Consider the following 20,888-nt stretch of genomic DNA (forward strand, 5'->3'; position numbering starts at 1 on the left):
TGCTGATTTGTAAAAGCACATTTTTAGGTTGATGTGTAATGGACAGCGTCCTAAATGCAATGCCAGGGTAACATGGCTTGGCTTGCATAGATGCATGTGTGCATGAATGTGCAATAATATTTTAATTATGTGGAAAACTAGAGCATGCCATAAATTAACTTGAAAACCATCCTGGATTAGTGCTAATGATTGGCCTATATCACTTTCCCAGTTCCATTCTACAGCAATGGGACGTGGTGATTCAGACCTAGGAACTGACTCCCCTCAATTCCTGGGTCCAGTAGGTGTAGAATTAAATTAAGGTTTGGGTGTTAAACTGTGTGCTAGACACTTCTAATCACCTGGAATCAGCAAGTATTAAAATCTAATTCAGTCAGGCTAGCCTCCGATCTTAAGATGATAGCCTGGGAGATGGGCCATTAAGAACACAGAGGATCAAAAAGAACTCAGTGTGAGATGGCAAATGTTTGGGGCCCCTCTCCCTCAACAGATAAAGTCAGAGCTTAGGTTAGAGGGGTTGGAGTTATGAGCTATGTGACTGAAACAGAAAGTAGCAGGCAGAGCACGATGTTTTATGTATGTTGAATCCAAGGTTGCACCTGGGAGAAGCTGATTATGCTGTGAGCTCTTCCATTGTAGGCTCAGGTGGTATATATGCGTCAATAAACCATATATCATAAAGACACCAGTGTCCGCTGTGTCTCATTTCCAAAAGAAAACATGGGCCCTAGACAAGTGCACCTAGAACCCCTGGAGTTTCGCACACTCAGAGATTAGGGTGGCATGCAACAATACACTCAAAACCTCTCTATCATGTTTTGTTAAATCAGAAAATCCAATTCCGAAAGTACTGCTATTTGTACCTAAGAACAGTATGAAGAGGGGGCAAATTCCAGTGGGTGATTGCAATTATTCATGCTGGTTTACACTCAGTAGTCCTTTAGATCTGGTCTCATTTATCATGTTTATTGTGTTGTTGAAATGCCAGTCCATACAGAATTTCTGCACCTCTGTCTATGGAATCTGTAAATTAGATACCATTCCTTCCTGAGTGAGCTCATTTTAAAACACTTAGAAATTGTTTTTAGCATACAAGCCAGAAGAAGGTTAACAAAACACATTCTGGCAACCTTTTGTTTATTGCACTATAAAATCTAATAAATGAAACATTATTTCTCATTTGAAAGTAGACACTCTGAAGCAATGATGCAACCATCATACTTTTAAAGAGCATTTGGCAGGGAGGGGAAGACCTCCCAGGGTGAGAGACGAGGAGAAGAAAGGAAAGCTCCCAGGTGAGAGCTGGGAGGGTCCACCACTTTCTGTGCGGGACAAGGATTAAGAGCTACCTTAGAGAGAGGACTGTGTCTTTTCTCTTTCTTTCACTGTTTTTGTTTTTTATTTATATTATTTTTTTATCTTATTGTACTATGAAAAAGTTTTAATCAAATCTTTCAGGGATACTTTTAAAGAGCATTTATGCCAATGCCTTACTTCACTATATATTACTGGTGGGTTTGCCAGAATTTTACATCTACGTTACAGTGCATAATTTTTCATCGTCCTCAGACGTCCAAGCCTTTTGGAATCCCACAGTTAGAGTTGCTGAACAGATTATGTTGTTCATGAAATAACTTTGGCCTTTCTATAGCTGTATGCCTGCCATGTGCTATACCACTGCGCTATGTGATGCATAAGAATGAAGTCTCTTGCAACTTCGGCTACAGTAATCAGCCCATGAGCACAAAGCCAAATTCATCCACAAACTTCAAATATTTGAGCTAAATCACTAAACATGCCCTTAATCCTGTGCACATAAGCAGATTGTTTATCTTCTAATTCATAATTCCCTGTAATTTCGATGTGTGCAAATAAAAGAGAGTGTACCATGATGAGAAAGATATAGATTGCCTAATGAATGAAATGATTATTTAGCCAAAGCAAACATGATAAAGAAAAGTTTCCAGGTCTAACTTACCAGTGGAAATTCCGTTTTCCCCCCAGGAATTTGCCTGATTTGTTTTCATTTTAACACATTTCCCAAGCTGCCTATTGCAAGAAAGGTCACACACTTCAAAACTGCTCCTGAAATAATTGGACTGGGTATATATATGTATTTTTAACATATTCATCATGCAGCAACACCATTATCCTGTGGGGTTTTTGCTTTTGTTTTGTTTTCAGCTGATTTCAATCTTGCGTTTTTGTACTATGTTCCTAGTCAGTGAAACATCCAAGTGCTATTCTTACATGGGCAATCCATGATGTAACTGTGTGTGTTTTAACGGAGATATAATTGCAGGAGTTGCCATTTTCTCTGAGTGGTGTCAGAGAGAGATGTTTAATCATCCTCCTCCAAGTCATTTTTCTGATTAAAAAAATTCCCCTTAATATGATGTTTGGTGTATTGGAGGAGGAATATAGACCTTGGTGTTTTATCATTGCAGGACAAACAAAAGCTGGGAGAGGTTTTTGATCAAGAAAATTGCATAGGGAGGGGAAGAATTCAACAACCCCTCCCCAACTACTTCACATGAATGGGAAACTCCCCCCAGCTATATTTCAGTTTGTAAATATACCAGGAGATCTAGCATAGATATCCCACATAACAGAAAGGTTGTTTCCCCTCTGCAAGTCACAAGAACCTGCCCTAAACGAAGATGTACAGTTAGTATTAAATAAAATTTAGGGCTGTTGTGGCCTACCTCCCTTGTACTTAGACACTTTCTGTTTCTCTTCATGGCTTCTATGTAGGAATTGTGGGTTGTTCTTGCTGTCATTTTAAATAAAGAAACTTGTATAAATATAAATCCTTAAATCCCCTCTTGTTGACCCCTCTGTCAAATTATGTCAGCTTGGAAAAATGGCTGTATTACCAATGAAAACTAGACTATGTTCAAAAAGTGAACTTGCAGCCTTGCACAATGCACTGGAATAAGAGGCAGGGAAAAGAGGTGCACAATTCCAAGCTACAGAACAATGTCCACCACCTCAATGGTTTGTAGAGCTGGAGATGAGTTACTGAAGAATTAATCACCTATTTACCTGTTCAGACTAAGGTCCCATCTGCACTAGGCTGTAGGTACTGCCATACTAAATGATCGACACCTGCCATACTAAATGATCGACACCTTACAAATGTGGAACAGGCATTAGGTGGCACCTTTTCCGCCAATCGAAGTGTTCAAGTGGGCACATGTGGGGTAAGACAATCTCATAGGTAAGTATTCTGAGAACAACTGCAAAAAGATTTGAGCATATCTGTAAAATTCTAATATGAATATTTGGGAGCAAGTTCATTTACAATCTAAAAGACCCTGACTTGAAGAACACAGCACTTCTCTGAAATTTCAGAGGAAAAAATGATAACAATTGCCAATGCAGGGCAGATTTCTACATGATATGTAAATTATTCCACAAACTCCTCTAAATCAGTTCCTATAACCAAACTACAGTATATTCTTGGGAGAGCAAGCTGCATCTGATATAGCCTGGAGCAATCACTGTGTTTCCTCTACATACCTCATAAAAGTGTGGCATCCATAAATTCAGGTGCCTTGTGCAACAGCAATGCAAATTATTCAGATTGTTGCTTAATCTTAAAATATTAATATTTACTCTGTAGCCAGCATGAAAGAACTGAAAGGCACACCTACCCTTCAGGTAAAAAACAACAAAAATCAAAATAAATATATTCATCATCTGTCATTTGGCATGCCCTTCGCTGGCAGAGGAAAACCATGCTAATTACATAATAGAATTGCGTACACAGTTTCACAACCCAAAGACCTGATCCTGCAAACCGTGTGTAGTAACGGTCGCCTCCAACCTCTTGCCCCTCCCTTCTCCTGCCTCTGCTCTCCGGCCAGGCAAGGACGCACCAGGGCAGGGTTGGCAGACGTATTAATTTTATCAAACACAACAAATAGGTCTCAGTAGAGCTGCCACCACTCCCTCTTGTCCAGGGGACCCAAAATCACAACCCAGGGAGAAGGCTGTGACCCGTTATCTTGGCCGTCCCCCTACTCCACAAGCTGTATCCACAGTCTTGCAGGCTGAAGTTCTACGGTAGAGCGTAACCAGGCGTAAGGCTAGGACTTAGCTATTCCCCCCGGAAAGGCACACAACTAAAACAGTTTCATACTAAAAGGATTTATTTTAAAATAACATAAGAAACATGCTAAAATAGCAGGCACTTCTTTTGAGCATTACAGATAAGAAAATAACAAATTGGTATAGTATGACTAAGTCTACATACTCACAACTCTAACACAAAGATAGGACAGTTGATGTTCTTTAGGACTCTGCTAGTCGAAGGCGATTGAAGATCTCCATCTCAAAAGATGAATAATGGCCTATTAAGCTGGAACAATAGAGCCTGGCATCTTTGCGATTTGCCGAGTAAGGGCAAAGAGCAAGACAATTCCTTGATCTTTTATTCCCAATTCGCACTTGGCGTCGTAACTTTCAAGCCAATCATAAGACTCAAATTATTTTCAAATGCGCCAATGACCAGCTTGCTAGTCAATCAATTTACCTCTTGACAGCTGGGCCAATTTGGAATTTAAACTTTAAATCAAAGGGCTTCCTCCCTCCTGTGGAAACTAACCAGCGATACATTCCCAAGCAATTCAAGGACAGATAGCATCACTGGGAGGGGGGATGTTCACACATTCGAACACAGGTGTTAAATCAAGACTTCCTTGGTTCTAATAAACCTTTCAGCTGAGGAGTCAGCTAGTCTGGGGTTTTAAAGATACACAACTCCTTTCCCAGGGTCCTTGTGGCTGATGAAACTCCCACAAGGCCTCACTCTCTTTGCTTGACCAAAGAATAATTTTCTAAATATTACTAACTTTACTACACTGTGTTATATACTTCCTAAGGTTCCCTGTTGTGAGTACTGCTGTTATGTAGCGTTGCCATATTTCAAACAGTGAAAATCCAGACAGAAAAGTTGTTGAGCTTTTTGGGCAAAATCGCTTTTTAAAAAATGCTGGTTTTGTGATATTTTTATGAGAAAACAGCAAAAAAAAAAAATGGCACTGCCAACATGGGCTGCCATACATCCAGATTTTCCCAGACATTTGACCAATTTCTGCCCGGACACTGCTGCCGAATGCAGTATTCCATAAATGTCCAGGAAAATCCAGAAGTATGGCAAACCTAAGTGGACACCTGTATTGTTAAGATAAAATAAGTGGCCGTTTGGGGTCATGTTTCTGGCAAATAACTGAGTATGGTGAGATGCAATAACTACAGAATGCCAATGCAGCAACAGGGACAGGGTTAATAGTTATTGTGCTAGAAATGGATACAGCCCAGCCCACCCTCCTGGAGAAATCCCTGTGGTTGCCTGTGTAACAATAACTTTCAGTGTGACTTGATTTTATTCAATCATATTTCTTTTTTTTTTTTTGCAATCAGTATTCTAGTCTTAACTGCAACTGCAATTGCAATTCCGCCCGCCCGAAAAGCTAAATAGTTGGGGTTAAACATATATATACGCTTAGCTGGGAATAAATCTCATTAAACATAGTGGGGCTTACTTCTTAGTAGACATGCTAGGATTGCACAGTAACTGCACTGCCTCTAGTCCTTTCCACTTTCCTTGCTACATTAGTTCTTCTGCAACATTCTATTTGAGTTTGTCAAACGAGATTTACACTTTGCAAATCTCATGATGACTAGGATTCTGTCAGCTCATATTTCTCCAGATGTTTTGTGATCTCATCCCTTATTAATGTCTCAGGGAGCTTGCCTACTACTAAGGCCAGGTTAACTGGTCTATAATGTGTTGTCTCTTGCCACTCTAGATGGCTCCCTAGCCGACTAGCAGGCCCTCATCAGCAAGTTCAGCCAGAGTGAACTATACATATATAAGCAAAATAACATTCCACGAGCTGCTCACAAGTTATATTCAGAAGGGTTTGTTTTCATTCAGTGGCCATGATACCTGAAATGTGTATGCCCTTTAATGGCATCTCAGCTGCTGCACTGAGGCAGCAGCTCAGAGGATCTGACATGAACATTTTAAAACCAGCGTAAGGCAACAGCTTGTCACTTTTTGTAGGCGCTGGGACTAGGCACTCAAGCAGTGATGTCAGCGCTGTCACTGGAAGACTCTCATTGGAGCTTGGAATGGTTCTACCCTGCAGCTACAAGCAAAGGCTATAGCAGCCAAGTCAGCTGCTTGTGGCTGGAAAGCCAAACAGGATGTTTGTGACTGTTGCCATGGGAACAAAGGGGCAGTCCATTCTGTACTGAGCACCGGATGTTAGCTCAGTGTGTGTGTCATATGACCCGTACTGGAAGTACATGGGTGGAGTTTATTCTTACTGCTGTGGAGTGCAGACATGTTTCTCTGTACGGATATAAGAGACAGAAATAAAGAATGTAAATAGTTTTCTGTCTGCTTCTTTCCCCTCCCTGGGGGACACCAAAGGGGAGAGAGAAGAAACGGTGTGTTCTTCTCACACTTCTGGGAAGAATCGCCGAGACCTCGCCTGCTTATCTGCCGGGAGTAGCAGCGGGGAGGTCGACAAGGAATATCTGCCGGTGCCTACGTTGTGGCACATTCCTCTGACCCAGGCAGAATTCCAACAAGTAGCAGGGTCCACTGTTGCTAATGTGCGAGAGATCCCAATGGGTTATGCTTGGGGAAAATATTTCCGCTACACCTTTCAATTCTGAAAGCAGCTTGCAACATCATATCAAAACATTAAAATATAACTAATAAAAGAACAATAAAAGCCATAAAAGGCAGCACATGGGAGCAGCAATAAAACCACAGGAGCCATTAAAAATATAGGAAAACAAGGCCACTTCCATCTAGCACTAACTGTATTTATTTATTAGCTACATTTCTGCACCACCCAGCTACTGAAGTTCCCTTTAATGAAGATTAAAATAATAGAATACAATATTTTTTAAAAAAAAACAACACCACAACATTATGTATGACCTAAAACAGATTTAAACAGTCACAGAAAAAAACAAAGTGAATCCAACAGAAGCAAAGAACAGTGCATTAGCATTAGCACATTTTTTGTTTTAAAAAGCCAGAAAGAATTAAAAGATGCCATCAGATTCCATGCCCAGTAAACAGATGAAAAGATGGAAGAGAACGACAAACATAGGGAGGCAAGGGAACTCCAAGGTGTCACTGCTAAGGAAGCTCTTTCCCTTCTAATTAGCCCTGCCCCTGAAATCTATAGTCCAGGAGCAGCCAATGTTGGACTACAACTCCCATCAGCAAGTGTGGCCAATGGTTAGGGATTATGGGAGTTGTAATGTCTGGCAGGAACCACCATAGCTATTTATTTTCAATATTTACAGACAGCTTTTCACCATAAATTATCTCACTGATGTCTACAAAGCAGTTACCCTGCTATGCTGGCCATAACAGATTTTAATGGATGGTAACCAGGCAGTTTCCTTTTTAAGTGGGCATAGCCAGTCTGTATAGCATATCACAATTCAGCTGCAATGGCACATCATCAGCTGTGCTTCTTCACTTTCAGCCAGTCTCTTGGAGCTAATTCTAAGCATACTGATTCAGATTAGGCTTCATTGAAATGAACAGAATTTGTGTCTATGGAAATGTGCTTAGTCAGTTGTTATGGTATTTTCTGCTAATTACAAAGCTAACCACATTAGCATGGATATTGGGCCTACATCTTAAGCAGATAAGATGTCCTGCAGCAATAATAATATTATCCTAATTTTTAATGTCTATGAAAAATCCTTCCCAGATACTGTCTATTTAACATTCCTGAAAATGCTTGCTTGTGTAAGTTAAGCTAGCCAAGCCTTGGAAGAGGTTAGCTGCAAGCCAATCAAGATTACAAAGTTCAGACAGAGAAACAGAAATATACAGAACTTTAAAACATAGCAAAACATAGAATCTTAATATGTTTGCTTTTAACATTCATATAGGAATATTTACAGAATTAATGGGATTCTCAAAATACCTTAAGAAATTTTATTGGCTTTTCACCCTAGATTAAAGGACAGAGGACAGAGTTTATGGGCACAATTCTGTGAAGTTCTCAAACACAACTGAAATGAATGGAAACTGTGCAAAACCCCTTGCATGGCTCGCATTCATTTGATGTGGCTTACATTTAAGAGTCTCACAATGAATTGCTTCCATGACTTCACAACACACTGGAAGATCTGCAGTAAAAGATTTGGAAAGCTACATTTGCAATGTGTTTGAAAGCCTGCCTTGACAAACAAAGGTTGTGGAGCCAGATCATAAAAGCCAAACTATCCCTGATAGCAGTATTACCTGATACCATCATCCTCTGTACCGCTACAAGAGATAGTGTTTTTTTTAAAACTCACACACACCCCAGAAGTTACATCTTTTCAGCATACTTTGTCAACTAACAAATATGCTGTCCAGAAAAATGCACTACTAGATATTTGACTTGGATGAACAACTGGTGATTTTAAAATAAATTATTTCTATCACCCAAAACAAATATCAATATAAGGCCAATGCAATTTCCCACACATTTTATGGAGGTGACATTTTGAACTCCTGACTCCAAGAAGTAATGTTGTCTGCAGTTCAGAAAATCCCATGGAATGTGGAATCCATTTTCCAAACAGCCCTTTGCTATATTCTTTGGAAAGAATTGCAACACAAACACAACAATTTTAATATAAAATCACAGGTATTCCAAAAGTAACTGGGAGAACAATCCTCCTTGTAAAAATGATCACTGAAACCAGATGCGGCATTACTGAAAAACTCAAATGCTGGCTACACAGCTAGAAAATTAAGCCACATCTGTCTCCTGCCATATTTCATATCAAGCAATGGAACGAATCAAAATAAACCCAAGATAAGCCTAGAGTTATCACCATAGGCAGTGATACAATCCAACACACAATTACATTTGAACCAATCCTATTGTGCTCAATGGGACTTACTGCTGAGTAAATATACATAGCATGATGGTGAACTCTTTCCTAAATGGAAGCAATTATTTTATTTAACTCTCCACCCAACCCTTGCCTCACAGCCAGAGGAACTTTGGAGATGTTTTTGTTCCTTTCAATCTTAGTGATAAGAACGTACTTGCTATACCTGTACATTTAGTATTGCAATTATTATTGCTATTAATGTGGTAGGCACATCTGAACATAGAAGTGGCATCGTGCCTACCCTAAGGACTGATTTTTTTTTATTAAATAGACAAAGCTGGCATGGGAAGGGAGAACAAGGAACTATCAAAGAGTAGGGTAAGAGAAATGATACTGAAGAATAGTTTGGGAGAGACTATGTTGATGAACTGGGTTATGAGAAGGAGTGATGCTGCATGAGACAACCATTTGCCAACATCAACTTTGCCCTTAATCATACCCACCTTTTGCACAATGTGCTAAACTCCCATGTACTGCTCAAATAACAGTGAAAATTGGGGTGGAGCAGCAGGCAATAAATGAATACAGTGTGGGCAGTAGGTACATATCTCAATCCCCAACCCCAACCATCCACACATATAGAAATGATCCATGTTTTAAAATATTGCCTTAAAAATAAAAACTGTGTTGTTGTTATTATTATTATTATTATTATTATTATTATTATTATTATTTACTAAAATTTGCATACCACCCTTCATCTGAATATCACAGGGTGGTTCACAACAAACAAAAAGGCAAAATAAGAACAAAAAATATATTTTAAAAGCACAAACCAATACACCCCCAAACTCATTTTAAAAGGTCATAGATTGTTTAATCAGCTAAAGGCTGTATAGTTCACCTGACTGGTCAATATTCTGTGTGCTGATAGAACAAATGTGCAAGCTTCTGTTCTTTAACAGTGTAAGTCATTACAGTGGTACCTCGGTTTAAGAACAGCCCTGTTTATGAACTATTCGGCTTACGAGTAGTGTCCCGGTTTGCAAACTTTACCTCAGTCTAAGAATGGAATCCGAACGGTGGAAGGGCACTGGCGGCAGGAGGCCTCATTAGGGAAAGCACGTTTCAGTTTAAGAATGGCTTCAGTTTAAGAACGGATGTCCGGAACAGATTAAGTTCGTAAACTGAGGTACCACTGTATAGAAATTTCTATCTCAATAAAGCAATAATTCTTTGATATATGGTAGCACTTGTGTGTATTTTAATGCTCTGCAGCTTATAGAGATATTACCTACCTCCAATTCATATAGTTGTTTGTGATTAATAAAATCAGGCAAGAAAGCACTGTCATTGTTTTGCAAACATTTTTTATGCTGGTTGCATTTTTAATTTAACACAACACACTCTTCTCCTTTTGATAATACATACTTGCGGCACTATCTATTCCTTATACTGAGAGAGAGTAAGAGTTTAATAGATTTGTTTTTGTTGCTCTGCATATACTTTGAATTTTTATTAGCAACACAGAGTGCATAAAATCTGCTTAAGGAAGCAGTCTGGGACAACGGATGCCCTTGCAGCAAAAACCAAGGCCAAATCAGCTAATGGACAAAAAATCTCTACTCAGCCCTGAAGAAACTAGTGAATCTATACAGGATAGAGACTGAGCGCCAAGAACTGGGGCTAGGGTTATATAGGCCAAGTCTCTCACCAACACCCCCAAATTTTAATAAAAGTGGGACATAAATATTGGAATTAATTAAACTGATGACAAAATGTGGATTTTATTCACCTCCATCTTATGTGCATAGAGCCAAGCAGTTATTGTTCACTAAATTAACATGGACCACAGGGTTTGATGTGCTGCAAATGGTGTTTGCGGGGGGGGGGGGCTATGTTGTTGACAGATAGGCAAGGCAAGCACTTACTTTATGTGTGAACCCTGTTAAAATTAATTTGAGATTACACAGGAGCAGAAGAACTAAATACTGTGTTTGCTGCCTCTCATCTTCAAAAGAGCAACAGTGGTGTGACAGAAGTCTTGAAATTAATCCCTTATGGTTATCATGAATCCCTCTTGTAATTTAAATTTAATTCTGGATAGGCTCTCTGAGTGAAGTTCAGAAATCAAAAGGGAGGGGTGAGTGTTATTGTGCTCAGGTCCTGATTGTTTTCCTACAGGTATCTGGTTGGCCACTGTGAGAACAGGATGCTGGACCACATAGGCCAGGGGTCAGAAAATTTTTCAGCAGGGGGCCAGTCCACTGCCCCTCAGATCTTGTGGGGGGCCAGACTATATGGGGGGGGGGAATTATGCAAGAGCACCACGAGCCCCGGTGGCTGCTTACCTGTGTCTTGTGAGCGGCAGGGGCTGGTGGCGGCAGAGAGACAATGAGCAGCACATGAAAGGACTCCAGAGAGGGGCTGCTTAAAATGGTTGCTGCTGAAGTGCTGCTGCTGCTGGCACCAACAAAGCCCAGCCCCCTTCCCCCATCTAGGCAGGGCAGGGAGAAGCCAGGAGGAGGGAGGGAGGAGGTGCCGCCACTGCCGCCATGTGAGGGAGAGGGAGGGAGAGGGAAAGAACACGTGCGCTGGCGATCCACGCGGTAATTCCTGGACCGTCCACAGGCCATATCCAGAAGGCAAGATCTTCACTGTAATGCATTGTATAAGTAGCAAGCCTGGTTGCAGGCAGGCTGCCCGAATCCTATGTAAACTAACCGGAACAGGTTACTTCTGGGTTTTGGCGGTCGCACATGCGCAGAAGCGCTAAATCGTGCTTTGCGCATGCGCAGAAGACCAAATCGCAACCTGCACATGCGCAGACACACCGCTGTGGGTTGCGGACACTGCAGGTTGCAAACCTGCATCCCACAGGATCACGTTTGCAACCTGAGCATCTACTGTACTAGCATATGGATTCAAGTTGGAGGGGGGCATATTTAAGTAAACAAATGTGGCACATTTCTGCATCTGCACCCACAGATTCACTTACCGTATTTTTCGCCCTATAGGACGCACCTTTTCCCCTCCAAAAATGAAGGGGAAATGTGTGTGCGTCCTATGGGGCGAATGCAGGCTTTCGCTGAAGCCTGGAGAGCGAGGGGGCGGTGCGCACCGACCCCTCTCGCTCTCCAGGCTTCAGGAAGCTATCCACTAGCCGTGGGAGACGCAGCTCTCCCACGGCTAGCGGAGTGCTTGCCGGCACCCAGAAGCTTGCGGCACGCTGAGCTCAGCACGCCCCAAGCTTCGGGTTTCGCGCAGTCCTCCGCTAGCCGTGGGAGAGCTGCGCGAAGTATACGGTATATAGTACGGTATATCTAGGGTGGTAGGTGGCCCATGCACAGGCAGAACCATCTGTCAGGAGAATATCCTGCTCATTTACTTGCAAAGTCAGACATTTCACCAAGCAAATTCTAACATTCTTCACCTTGATTTATAACTGACAGACTCAGCCAGTAATCTTGGCTAATTTAAACCATTCTGCAATCAGAAGCTCAGTGTAAATAATGGCTTTACAATTGTTTAAAATAATAATTTCAAAGCATGAAAAATAGTTTCTGGACTTGCTTCATCAATATAACATTTTAAACAGATCAGAGCAGGGTCAGCCACCACAAACATGTTTGTGTTCAAAGAGGAAATTCCAGATTAGTGCAATATAATTCATAGAACCATATTTCATATGATAGGATCAGTCAATTAGCACATTCCCATATGTGAAAATGCATTAGCTGATTAACACACTTACACATATATTTTGTAAAACATGACCAGATTATTATTTTTTAAAGAATATGGTTCTGTAATATGTTACTACATGGCAGGGCTGGTCAAAATGCTGTCCTCTGTATGTTGTGGGATTCTCTATAGTTTGAAGGCATATGAAACCATATGTATAATGGAAAACTGGTCTGAACAAAGGCTGCTGGATTCACTATGTAATTATTAATTTCTATACAGGATTTTCTCATGATTTCTGTTTTCCAATCATTTGTTGTTACAACTATATATCAGATCCCATAGACTACCCCTTTACACTGAAAGAATTTACCAGAAGCTTATTGCTCCAAGTATACTACAATAACCTACAGCCCAACAGTTACTTGTATTATTATTATTGTTGTTGTTGTTGTTGTCCTGCCTTTTTACTGAACCAGGACTCAAGGTGGCTTAAACAAGTTCGTAAGCACGCGTGATTTGGTGTTTGTTGCTAGAAGCCAACAAAGTTTGCAATTCTCTGTAAAATGCATTATAAATACTTCCCACTGAAAGCAGGATTTACGTCTCGGTAGAGATGGAGGAGAAATTCAGTTCAGTTCACATTTTAAAGCAAACTTAGCAAATTTGCACTTTTTGAAACAATATTAAAAGTAAAACATAGCCATCTTTCAAAATTATCAGAATTGTGCAGTGCAGTTCACCAGACAAGTAATGTATACAAAAACATACACAAAAACACTGGGGTAAAGTGTGCATATTAAAGTATATAGGCATGAAAATGAATTATATCGAGAAAATATTAGGCAAAGTTGCATACAAATTTGTGAATGCTAGGAGAAATTTGCATGAAAATGCTGGTGAATTTTCATGCGGACATCATGTGAAACTGAACTGAACTCCGAGAAACTGAAAGCAACTTAATCCAACAAGTCACACATCCCTAAAGTGGACGAGGCCCTCTTTGTACCCCACACAACTATGAGTGCCAACTTGAATAAAAAATGGGAGGGCTAGGTAAGCCCTGCCCTGCATAATCGATCACAAGACACAACATACACACCATTTGAATGGCAATGCCCATCAACTTTTGGGGAGCCCAGCCCACTCAAATATTTTGGGGGGCAAAGAGACCTTGGCCCCTAGAAGTTGGCTCATATGCACACAACTGAACTTGTGTAGACCATGGTACAGTCAGGAAGTCCCCATCCACAGGTTACAGAGGCCTAGGTGGACTATATGGGAAAAGGTGGTATCAGAGATAGCCTTGCCCTAAACTGTTCAGAGCTTTATAGCTCAAAAGCAACAACTTGAATTTGTAAATTGGTAGCCAGTGCAGGTCTTTCAGACCAGTGTTATAAGTGTGCAGTAGGGAATACCACTGAGAAACTGGGCCACTGCATTCTGCACTAGCTGCAACTTACAAACCCTCAGGGGTATCCTAGTTAGTATAAAGCATGTTACAGTACTCCAGTCGTGAGATTATGAACACTTGAGTCACAGTAGTAAGGATATCATTATCGAGCAGGGCCAGTCCAAAACATTTTGGTACCTGAGGCAAATCAGAAAATAGTGTCCCGCCAAGAATTGTAGTTTGTTAAGGACCGTGTGTGTTGTGTGTGACCCTCACAGAAATCCTCTCACACAGAAATTCTCTCACACCCTGCACACCCACAGAAATGGTCTCTCTTAAACAGAAATCCTCTCACACTAAAGCTGGGAAGAAAGTGGGGACAGAAGGGATCTTTTTTATTTTTGGTAAAAGAGCACAGTATATGCTGGATCTAGTAGAGAGGGAAAGAGGAAAGGCATAATGGGATGAGAAGGATGTGGAGATGAAAAAGTAGGTGGGGAAAATAAAAATCACTTCAAATGTGTCAGGACAGAAGAGTCAGACAAAAGCCTCAGTGCATTTGGAGGTGAGCTAAAGAAAAAAAAAGCGAGAACAGGAAAAGAAAGACAGCAGCCTAAACAAAACAAAGGCTGTTGACTTCAGACTAAACATTGATTTCTTAAGCTTTTATCCTATTATGAGGTATGGTGGTGTTTGTGGTGTATTATTTCCTTATTTTGGCAATGCCATAGGCAAGCCCTACGTCCTTGGGAGTTTAGTTACAAGCACAGCTGCATATTCACTGAGGCATATGGTTGCCTTCTCTGTCCTGACATTCACCCATTTTATTGTTAGAGCAAATATATAAAAAAAATACCAAAACCACACATACACACACACACACACAGAGAGAGAGAGAGAGAGAGAGAGAGAGAGAGTGTAGACTGAGAGAGGAGGAAGGGCAGAGAAGAAAGTTGAGCTTAAATGTTGCTAAGGAAGCTTTCCTCACCTCAACAAAGTGTCTGTTGTCTGCCTAGGCAACTTTAAGGCATGGCAACTTCAGCATCTCCTCCTTCTCTTCCTCTGCCCCAAAATTTTGGGGGGGAGACTGTGAGGCAGAGGCTTTATCCTGACAGCAATAAGGAGGAGAGGCGGCAGCTCACACCTTCTTTCCTTCCTCCACAGAGAGGAAGGGAGTCTGCGCACCACCCTTGGGAGGAGACCAGCAATGCTCATTTTTGACCAAAAAAAAAACCAAACAGCCTCTTGAAGGAGGCATTATTGCTGGTCACCCCCTTGCCCCTAAGTGAGCATCTCAGGGGTCAAGTCAAGTCAAGTACTTTATTACGGACCAGCATAAGGAAAACATCTAAATAAATAGCATAACAGTATGAATCTAAGTGAATAATTATTAAATAAATAGGAGCAAGAGCCAAATCTAGATTTAAACATATAAACAGAATACTTAATTAAGCGTAAGTAATGGGTGAGTAAAAATTTATAAGAAAAATTAAAAGATTGGTAAACACAGCTATAAGGGGTGGGCTTCAGAAGTGTGGATCTAGCAATATGGGACTTCAGTTTAGGATTGAATTGTAGCATAGACCATTCTTCGTCAAATATCTGTCATGGCAGTGCAAAATATGTGACTTCTGGGCTCTCGTCCTGTAGTAATAGGGAGAAGTTGTGTTCTTCTGAAGACTCAGGAAACTTATATAAGATGGGTTGGATAAACCTGGTTAGAATGTCTATATAATACTGGCAAAGAAGAAGGGCATGCTCCGTTGTTTCCTGCTGTCCAGAGCTACATGGGCATTTCCTCTCCTCGTAAGGGATCTTCCGATAACGGCCTTCCTGAATTTCTGAAGGGAGGGCCTGACAATAGTGGCGGTGGCTGGCTATGGTGGCTGGGCAACAGCTTGCAATGGTAGCAGCTGGCAGTGGTGGCAGCAATGATGGCCAGCAGCGTTGGCAGCGCACAGTGGTACTTCTCCCAGCCTGCCGCCTGAAGCGACTGCCTATCCTCACTTCGTGATGGACCAACAATGTTCTCCAGGAATGTTTGTAGTTGGCATACCACCAAAGGTGACAGTAGGTATTCTTTGCCACTGAAGTCACTTGGGAATCTTGTGGCAGAGATGGATCCAGCTACCCACTGTCCTTTCAGAGGGAGTGCAGCCACACCTAGAACAGGCAGATTTCTCAATTCCTGGACCCAGGAATCACCCACCCACAGTGCCTCTAATTTATCAGGCTTCAGCTTCATTTTCTTCACCCTCATGCAGCTGACCAGTGCATCCAGGCACTTGTGCAGATAATGCACATCAGCTCCTGTCTCCAATATAAGGAAAGAATAGAGCTGAGTGTCATCAGCCTATTCATGGCACCTTGTCCCAAGACTCATAATGGCTGTTCCCAATTGGCTTTATATTGGTGTTAAATAACATTGGGGACAAAATGTTTTCCTGCAGCACCCCAAAGCATAATTGCCAGTGGGGCAAGGCACAATCACTCAATTCTATTCTCTGGGAACTGGCATTGATGCTAGGACCAAAACCACTCCAATTCAGTGCCCCGAACTTCCATCTTATGGAGTCAATATAAGCCAATCCATAGCAGATGCCTTCAAAAGTCAGTGAGAGGTCGAGCAAGAGTAAGAGGATTGCAACCATGCAACTCTTGGAATCTGGCTCCATGGCTAGTACTTCTTGACTCTACCATGGCAATAATATAGCCCATTTTTTTTAACTAAATATGAACCAGAAGTTGATTGTTGCACCTACATTAATCCGTTGCTCAAAACCAAAAATTAGTTACCATCACATTTTCTGCAATTTCATTTGGATGATTTATGCTGCTAATGTCCCAGCATTCACCCTGAAGTATAAATCAGCCAATGTATAAAAATCCTTGGCAAGGGGAAGTATGAGATTTATATACAGCTCCACTCACTTGTCACACAGTCTTTCTAACAGCAGAAGATGTTCTCTAATCAATTTTAGAGACATCAGCTTTCTCCTTTCAGGGTGTTTAAAATATAGCTCCATATATTAACATTCTACTCTCATTAATCTTCTAAGTCCATTTCAGAAGCATTCCATCAGCTTATAGATCGAAAAACAGTATTAGAGAACCTGGTCCAACTCAAATATAGTTAAATACATCCTTAGATCTCTAGGGATAAAAAAAAATAGTTAAGACAATTTGATTAGTTTGATCTCAGACATATGTGTCTGGAGGATCTGTCCCTGTGACAAGACCAGTAACAAATTCTGAAAGGGAGATATAACAAGAACCACCATTAAATGTGGTCAGGAAAAGCAAATCTAGCTCTTGGATAGCCAGTGTAGTGGCCTGGCCAGCCAGGATACAGGCCTGTACTCAGAATGCAAGCTGAGGTCATTCTGGGCATGCACACTGGTATCTGTTTACCTGTAAAAACACAACTTCTTTTTTTTTAATACAAGTTTTTCAATCCATCAGATTTGTACAAAACAGCAGGTGTGTGTGTGTGTGTGTGTGTGTGTGTGTGTGTGTGTGTGTGACGCAGGCCTGGACAGGATACAGGCCATTCTGGGCATGCACACGGGTATCTGTTTACCTGTAAGCACACATCTTTAATACTTTTTTAAAATACAAGTTTTTCAGTCCATCAGATTTGCACAAAACAGCAGCTATGTGTATGTGTGTGTGTGTGACGCAGGCCTGGCCAGGAAGCCTTTTCTAATATACCTTCTGGGCTTGACAAGTCATTTGACCCTCACCTGTCCTGAGCTTACTGCAGCTAATGAATCACTTACCTCGTCCATGAAAAATCAAGCCACACCTGGGTTGTGTGTCCTTGCCTGCCTTCCCTCAGAGCTGACAGCTGTAAGTTCTGGAATCCTGACATCAGGGGTAGTACATCCCATTTTGCCAAACAAAACGTGCCACCCTGCTCTGCCATACCACCTCACCACTACCACCTGTGGGACACTCACCACCACTGTGTCATCTGCCATTACTGTACCAGCTGTACCAGCACTGCAGTGCTGGCATTGGCACCTGAAAGATTCCCTGAAAGAGCTTGAAGATCTCACCTGAATCTCATGAGATGCTTGGCTTTCCTTGACATCTTGCAACACTTTTATGAGATCTTGCAAGATCTTGCAGGAAAGCAGCACCAATACTTGCACCACTTCTCTGGCAGAGGTGGGGGTGTGGCGGGAGGCACCCACTACATTAACTACTGCAGATCTAAGTGTTAGATATTTCTTTGACTGGAGATGAACTAATGCATTATAGGCTGATGTGGCTCAGTTGGTAGAGCAAATGACTCATAGGGTTGTGGTTTCAAGCCCCACATTTGGTAAAGGATTCCTGCATTGGGGGGGGGGGTTGGACTATGTGACACTTTGGGTCTCTTCCAACTCTACAATTATAGGATTCTAAGTGAGAGTTGTTTTCTGTCTTTGCTGTATGAAAGCAAAAACGTTTGGTAAATACTTTTGTCAGTTTGATGGCAGGAAATTTCTGTCTAGCCATGGAAAGGGAAGATCTTAAGAAAGCAGAATCCACACTGGATTTCAGCAATAAAGGAGTCAGAGTTATGCAAGTATGGAAAATTGAATGCCATAATATAAAATGGTTCAGAGTTTTGTCTCGGGCACAGGATCATTTGATCTTTGCCCATATGCTTAGGAGCTGCAGGATTAATTCCAACACACTTCTTTGCATGCCTCAATGCAGGGCTAAAAGGGGCATAATTTTTGCTTAGGTGGATTTCACTGTTCCCTTGCTGTGTAAAGTCATATTGCTTTCTTACAATAAGAGACTTGTGCTTTATGGCCCCAGCCACTGGTTTTATCTTTCACGAGGGAAATAACACAAGAATGATGATAAATTGTGTAATAATTGTTCTTATAGACATCTACAGGCTGAGCAGAATGAACATTTTTAAATTGGAAAAGGAGTTGAGGATTAACGGACAAAGGGACTTTACTTTTTGGGAAAATCTGTCTGGAATGTTAATACTGGCTGCCTTCTTTCAATCTAGTTACCAAATGGCGATAATATTTGCTGTGTGACCATATTGTTCAACGAAGACTTTGGCTCTGGTCAGTAAGGTCCACTATTACCTTTATAGGTTTCATAATGACAGCTCATGCTGGTGTAGGAAATTGTGGCTCTTATCTATTGTTTTCTCCATGGACAAGTTGAGAATTGTCTTAAGAGAGGTTGCTATTATCTACATCTAGTGTTTTCCCCCTCTTTTCCTTCAATGCCAGTTATATGTTTCATTTTCCCATTAACTGTCTCTCCAGAAGATTGGAAACACAATGAAAAATGTTCATTACCTATCAGAAGTTTCCTGCGGCAGTCAAAGTGTAGAAGTCAAAGGCTGTAGAAGGTATACCTTCAGCTTCAATGAGGACACAAACAGGGCAAGTTTGGTTATTGAGTTTGAATCCAGTTCTCAAATAATTTCTGTTAGCTGTTGCTGTCCTGCACCCACCCAGCCAAGGAATACAAATGGCCCATAGTGAATTCTTTATTGATAATGCACACACTTACAGCAGCTCCCAAGGTGCACCAGACACACACACATACTTGTAGTGCCCACTTAGCTGGCCTGAACTTTTCCAGGTTCGCACCGTGAAGCAGTTGAAGCCACAGTGGGACCATGCCCCACGCAGAAAAATATTTATTTGCATCAGCCACTAGCCATAGCAATGAAATAAAATACAAAGTATGGAAGATAGAGGTAAAAACTTAACTGTACAAAATACATTCTGGAGGTTTACATCAATAATCAAACAACAGATCTTACTCTAATTGCCCCTGCTAATTGTTTTTGCAGTTTTTGCTGTCATCTGGTTATTCCAGGCTAATGCAGTGCACACTTCTGATGAAGTGCACACACACACCATCTGAGATTTCTCCTGCATGAAAATCATTGCTCTTCCCTTTTCAAGCCCCTTCTGGTTCTAGGAGACAATAGTGCAGGCAGGTGAGGATTTGACTGGCCTGCCCCTCACCTGAGCAGCCTCTTTTGACAGGTCCTGTGTCCCCACCTTCATCTCTAACTGCTCTGACTCTTCCTCTTCCCTCCACCCTGACTCCTGCCTCACAGATGGCACCAAACCCCATAAATCACTGCCCCTTTCTCCTGGGTCAGTCTCCAGCCCCCTTGCTTCCACCACACATACATCAGAGCCCTGCCAGACCCCTGCCAGTTGCCCTGCTGAGTCAACAGATCCTACTACCTTCTCTTTTTGTCTCCACCAAACATTTATGAACTGATGGTACTGCAAATATTCTGTGTTATATTTGTTTTCAGTAAGGGCATTCTCCCTTAGAAGACCAAAGGTTAGCCACTTCATGCATAAATGAGTGGCTAACTACCGTAATCATCCCTGACCTAGCTAGGATGAGGCATTAGAAGAAGAAGAAGAGTTTGGATTTGATATCCCACTTAATCACTACCTGAAGGAGTCTCAAAGTGACTAGCATTCTCCTTTCCCTTCCTCCCCCATGACAAACACTCTGTGAGGTGAGTGAGGCCGAGAGACTTCAGAGAATTGTGACTAGCCTAAGGTCACCCAGCAGCTGCATGTGGAGGAACGGAGACGCGAACCAGGTTCCCCAGATTACAAGTCTACCGCTCTTAACCTCTACACCACACTAGATGTTGTCTGTAGTTAAATAGAAGACTGGCAGGAAACTCAAACCTGTTGCCAGCGCTTTTTGCAGCTGGAATTCATCAGAACTCAGTTCCAGCACCTTTCAGGTGGGTGTCTTTGCCATTATAAGAGAACAAATGTGGCATTCATGGTGAGTTCCGGCACCTCATTTTCTGGAAAAATAGCACTGTTGCCTTTAGTTCCATGCGATTGAGACGGATAGGAATGTAATAAAATAAATAAATGTATGACTGTAACAAAAATATTAAAGGCACAGAGTATTTGCATGTTCA

At 41.5% G+C, this 20,888-nt stretch overlaps 1 protein-coding gene across 3 annotated transcripts in view; it reads right to left on the reverse strand.

Annotated features, from left to right (window-relative positions):
- Positions 1-20,888, reverse strand: part of NCKAP5 (NCK associated protein 5) — a 610,895-nt gene that overhangs the window by 552,765 nt on the left and 37,242 nt on the right. The gene's annotated exons all lie outside the window — the stretch shown is intronic.

This window comes from Podarcis gaigeae (assembly GCF_964106915.1).
Source record: "Podarcis gaigeae genome assembly, chromosome: 1".
In the NCBI taxonomy this organism is placed as follows: domain Eukaryota; kingdom Metazoa; phylum Chordata; class Lepidosauria; order Squamata; family Lacertidae; genus Podarcis; species Podarcis gaigeae.